The sequence below is a fragment of the Xyrauchen texanus genome, chromosome 31, assembly GCF_025860055.1.
Source record: "Xyrauchen texanus isolate HMW12.3.18 chromosome 31, RBS_HiC_50CHRs, whole genome shotgun sequence".
In the NCBI taxonomy this organism is placed as follows: domain Eukaryota; kingdom Metazoa; phylum Chordata; class Actinopteri; order Cypriniformes; family Catostomidae; genus Xyrauchen; species Xyrauchen texanus.
The window spans coordinates 31,920,896-31,926,895 of NC_068306.1; positions in this window are offsets into that span (position 1 = coordinate 31,920,896).

Genomic DNA, 6,000 nt, shown 5'->3' on the forward strand with positions numbered 1-6,000 from the left:
CCCCAACGCCCCATAAAATTGTCAAAGCCTTCTGGTTCTTTACCCCTGACAGGGGGGAACAAGGCGACATGCCAAGCATGGGAGCGAGCCGTGCCAGCCGCGCCTTTTCTCTTTCTCTATGTTTCTCGCATAGAGTTAAATCAGCTGGGGCCATCTTAACACCATCATACGCATTGGGGAAGGTAATCTTTCACAGTTTTTCTATTCTTTCGGGGGGAAAGACCCTGCGGAGACCGGCTTGGGTGTGATAGGCCAACGTAATTGCGTCCACTACCCAGTGGGAAAGCCTCTGTTTGGAGACAGAGTTCCCTTTCCGCTATCCACCAAAGCAGACCAAGAGCTGCTCAGAGCGTCTAAAGCTCTGCATGCGGTCCAAGTAGATATGCAAAGCACTTACCGGACACAGCAACTAAGGGGTTGGGCCTGCCTCCTCCCGGGGAAGAACACAATTTGCGAACAAGCGCCACTTCAGGGCGTAAAGTTGCCTGGTAGAGAGGGCTCTTGCTTGGTGGATCGTGTCTATGACAGCAGGTGGTAGATCAGCAAGATCTTCTACATCCCGTCCAGTGGCCAGATGTGGAGGTGCCAGAGGTCTGGTTGCGGATCCCAGAGTGTGCCCCATCCCTGAGAAAGAAGGTCCTTCCTCAGGGGGATTTGCCAGGGAGGGGCTGTCGCAAGGAGTACGAGATCCGAGAACCGAGACCAAGTAGCCAATAGGGAGCCACTAGAATGACTTGTTCCCCGTCCTCCCTGACCTTGCACAGCACCTGTGCAAGCAGACTCACTGGGGGAATTGCGTACTTACGCAACCCCGAGGGGAGCCTCTGTTCGTGCGTACCAGAGCGGGCAGTGGGGGGTCTCTCGGGGGCAAACAAGTCTACCTGAAAAAAGTACAGCCAACAACTCTAGGCAGGTAATGTGCCAGTGCAGCGGGGCCCCTTTCCAATGGCCCGCAGCTGAGTGCCCGTTGAACACTGCGCCCCAACCCAATTTGGAGGCGTCTGTGGTGACCAGGACATGTCGGGACACCTGCTGCAAGGGGATTCCTGTCCGTAGAAAGCAGAGGTCTGTCAAGGTTTTGAAAGTTTGGGCCAGGACGGTGCGTGACGTGGCGCCATGCTCGTCTCGGAACTTGAGTCTGGAGCCAGTGCTGAAGCGGTCTCATATCAAGTCAAGTCAAGTCAAGTGGTTTTTATTGTCATTTCAACCATATACAGTTAGTACCATATACACAGCGAAACGAAACAACGTTCCTCCAGGACCATGGTGCTACATAAGAACAACATATGACAAACACAGGACCACATGAGACTAAACAACTAAATAAAATACCTAAATAAAATACCTATATATACCTATATACCTGTATAATGTGCACGTGCAAACATGTGCAAAAAGTACGGGACAGTACAAGAAATTTGCATCAACCCCAGCGGCGCAACCACCGCGCAGGATGCCATAAGCCCCAGTAGCCTCCGGAAATTTTTGAAGGGGACCGCCGTGCCCGGCTGAGGCATTTCAGCACTGACTGCGTGTGCTCCTTGATGAGGCGAGCTAACTTTGAGACTGAGTCTAACTCCATGCCGAGAAAAGAGATCCTCTGAACCGGGGTGAGCTTGCTCTTTTCCCAGTTGACCTGAAGCCCTAAACGGCTGAGGTGCTTGAGCACCTGGCATAGTAACTCTCGGGAGTGGGCCAGAATGAGCCAGTCGTCGAGGTAGTTGAGAATGCGGACGCCTGCTTCCCGAAGCTGGGCAAGAAGGCTGTAGAAAACCTTGTTCATCTCGGTTGGAGGGACAGGCTCTATCGCGTTTTTGAGTAAGAGAGTCGCGATTTGGCATCTTTGCCGTGTGCAAATTGAATTGCATAACCGAGCCGAATGGTCCTGGCCAGCCAGCATGACAGATTGGGAAGCGGGAGCCACGCGTCCAAGCTCCGTGCTAGGGGCACTAAGGGGGCAATTATTTTTGACGTACCTTCGCAGCGGGGCGGAGTAGGTAATGCGGCGTCGGGAGGCAAAAACGCATCGGGAGGCTCTGGTGCTGAGAGAAGACTCAAAGCACTTACTTACCCCCGCACACCCGGCAGTGGCCGGGTTAGTGACTGAGGAGGAGATCCCGTGGAGGCGTCCTCTAGACTCGTCAGAACCAGCCGGCCGGGGGACAATAGTCATGGGGCTGGAGGCGAGAGGTCCACGTCCAATGTGCCTGGACTGTTGAAGTGTGGCGGCAGAGTGCCGTGAGAATGCCATTTGCGGGCCAGGTGACCCAGAGACAAAGGGAATTGTCCACTTCGCGCATCTCGCCCATGTTCAGCCACAGATGACGTTCCTGAACCATGAGAGTGGCCATCACCTGTCGGTCGCTGAGCGCAGTTCCTGCAGCACGTCGGGATCAGGACTACCCAAGTGCAGATTTTTAAGAGCCTTGGCCTGGTGGACTTGCAGGAAGGCCATGGCATGCAGGGCGGAAGCGGCCTGTCTGTTGGCGCTGTTGGCTTTGGCGGTTAGTGAAGACGTCATCCCACAGGCCCTGGAGGGGAGCATAGGGTAACCCCGCCAGGTGGCGGCGATCTCGGGGGACAGGTGGACCGCTACCGCTCTGTCCACCTGGGGGACCGCCGTGTACACGTGGGCAGCTCCGCCGTCAAGGGTAGTGAGATCGGATGAGTGAGAGGCACGGTTACTGGTGGAGAAGGGTGTCCTCCACGAACTAGTCAGCTCATCATGCACTTCCGAGAGGAAGGAACCGGGGGGGGGGGGGCGGTTGTGAGCGGTGTGCAGACCCAAGGAACCAATCATCCAGCCATGAAGGCTGTGGGGAGGATTGAGGTTTCTGACCAGCCCCACGCTGCTGGCGGCACGGGCAAGAATGTCGGACATTTGGCCGTCAGCCTCAGACTGGCCGTGCCGGCCTGAAGGCAGCAGCCCAGTCGAGCTCATCCGGCTCGGGGGCTCAAGAGGATAGGCAGGCTGGCCGTGAGGCGATCCACCGTTGCCTCGAGCACAGACGGAATTCGGCGAGCTTGTTGGGGGCGGGTTGTTCGCGGGGACGTACCCGGCGAAACCGAGCCCGCTGCCATTGCCAGTCGGGTCATCCTCAATCCCATGGGAACAATGAGCAGTGCAGGGGGCGGCTGGAGTGGCATTCCTTCTGAGGAAGGAAAGCCGTGACTGCAACGTTGTCATGGTCATGTTCTCGCAGTGAGAACATGAGCCATCCACAAATGCTGCCTCGGTGTGATTGCTGCCCAGACACAAGAGACAGCGCCTGTGGCCGTCAGGAGCAGAGAGCACTCTACCGCATCCAGGAACTACACTGGGACAGAAGGGCATCTTTATAAAGATGCATATTCAACGCCAGCTCTGTATATTGCTCTTTTAGAGAAAATAACTCTTTTAGAGAAATAAACAACCAGTCGGCTCCGAAGAACATTTCTGAATGAAACAGACGCATGTCCCTCCCTTTATAACCGTATGTCCGGGGGCGGGACATGTAAATTCTGTCTGCCAATTTCTCATTAGCCTTTTCTCATAGATCAGAGATGCAAAAGGCTCTCAAGAGAGACCCCTAGTGTCGCTTCTTCGACACAACGTCGAAGTGATCGACAGACGGGGAAAGAACAATGTCCCAAATGAGAACAAATATGATTCACTGAAACCTCAATGAATGAATCACAATGAAAAATAACTAGAAAAACATACGGTAATGAAATACGGCAGAGGCTAATGTCAAAAGAAAACACAAACAGCATTAGCCTACCCACATGCCTTAATATACATCACCTTAATACATACTTATATCATTCACAGTATTTTATGCACTGATCACATGCTTAAATCCCTTAAACCAAAATGTATATAATTCCCATTACACATGTTCTCATTACACATTTTCACATATAGCGCGTTTTACGCTTATTCACTAAACTGGAAAACACTCTGGAATATAAATCATTAAATACAATTTTATTAATACCGCTATTAATACTAATACTTACTTCTGTCTTCCATTCACGGATGTCCTATGAGGCACACGCGAGCCTGCAGTGGTGCCACGCGTGCCGTACAGAGCCAATAATACATTTTAAAACTGTCATTACTTTCTCAAAGACTGTGTTTAATTTTGGGGACAACCCTTGTGGCATGTTCTGCATTAAGGTTGATGTCTTGTGTGTTTTACCAAAAGGATTAAATATGATGATTGTATTATTATTAGTAGTAGTAGGACTGTTAATAAAAAAAATGTATTTTTCTATTTCAGAGAGACGTCCAGTGCCTTATCCCTGTTTGATTTGCTTTATGCTTCAGAAGGTTATAGTTTTTAGACAGCAATATTTTTTGCATTGTTATTTTTTAGGGATTGCCTTTGCAGTAAATCCACCCAAAGAGGCTCAAAAACACTAGACAGTGGTATTCTTTTTGAGTATTTTATTGTTGTGCCAAATATCTCAAGATTATGTTTGATATACTGTAGGGTGGAGTTAAAACAGAATAACCTGTTATTTGTTCATAATTCTAGAATTTACATTCATAAGACTTGAGTTTATTATGGAATGACCCACTGTTGAAATGCAGTTTCACTGTGATTGATGTCTTTTCTTTTACCTTCAGTGAGGAACTCCTCAACAGAGCCACATCACTGCACATCACTGAATGTAAAGGCTTTCTCATCATTGATCACAATTTTCTGCTTTTGCTTACATGGTGCAGACCAAAAAACAGATGTCAATGGAAATAAATGTTGCCTGTACACTTACTGATGCACATGAATTACTCTAGAAAAAAGTACTTATATTTTGTAAGCCATCTGATCATTAACCCTTAAAAGTTCAAGAACAAAAAACTACATCATAAATTAATTGATTGATATTTTCTAATATATAATATTTTTAAACATTTAAGCTTTCTTCTTCAACATACTGCTTTTATTGACAATTTTGCAGCATGTAGTCTATTTTTCATGAAAACAACATGCAAAAGGTAGGAACATTTGCCGTGAGGTCATTAGATTTCACACAATGCTGCCATGTTACTTTAAAATAAGATTGTGAATTGATGCATGAGTTTTAATACAAAGTCACATGACCTCAGTATTTGCAGTGACTCTATTATTTTCACAGAAATTTGGCCAACTTACTCGCTGCTCGTCACTTCAGCCTCTCAAATGCTGTATCGCCCAGGATACAAAACCTTTATTGGGTTTTAAAGGCATCATGAGTTGTTACAGTATTGGGAATACTCCTGTGATCAGATAAGATTTAATACTCAAGTGGATAATATGGCAATATTTTAATTTCTTTTTCTTTGTTTTTTGCAGTTCCTCTGATTTCCTGTGAGCCCCAGTTAAAGACTGAGAACTTAAAATGTTGGCCAAAACCTGTGTCAACCTGGACAGATGTCTATTACAGTCCTACCTACACCACACAAGACTTTTTATGCTCTTATATGGATGGCTGTCTACTTGCAAGTTCTCTTACAAATTAGATGTATGCAAATATAACTTGAACTGCAAGAGCAAAAAACTTGATCCAGTTGCAGAGAATCCCTTAAGTTAAAGGGACATATGGGATGACATGAGGGTGAGTAAATGATGAGAGAATAAAATTTTTGGGGGTGAACTAACACTTCAAGAAAACCTTTAGATATAATTGTAAGCATATTGCAACCAAGGGTTTGATAAACTTAAAGGGAATGTTCTCCCAAAAATGAAAATTATTTCATTATTTACTCACCCTCATGCTATCCCAGGTGTGTATGACTTTCTTTCTTCAACAGAACACATTTGAAGAAAAATTTCTCAGCTCGGTATGTCCTTAAAAAGCAAGTGGATTGTGATCAGACTTTTGAAGCCCCAAAAATCACAGACAGTCAGCATAAACGTCATCGATACAACTTAAATTAATGTTTTCTAAAGCAATACGATCGCTTTGAGTCAAAAAAGATCAATATTTAAAGGGTAACTAAACACCTGCTCAGAGTCTGACTCCACCCACTAGAAA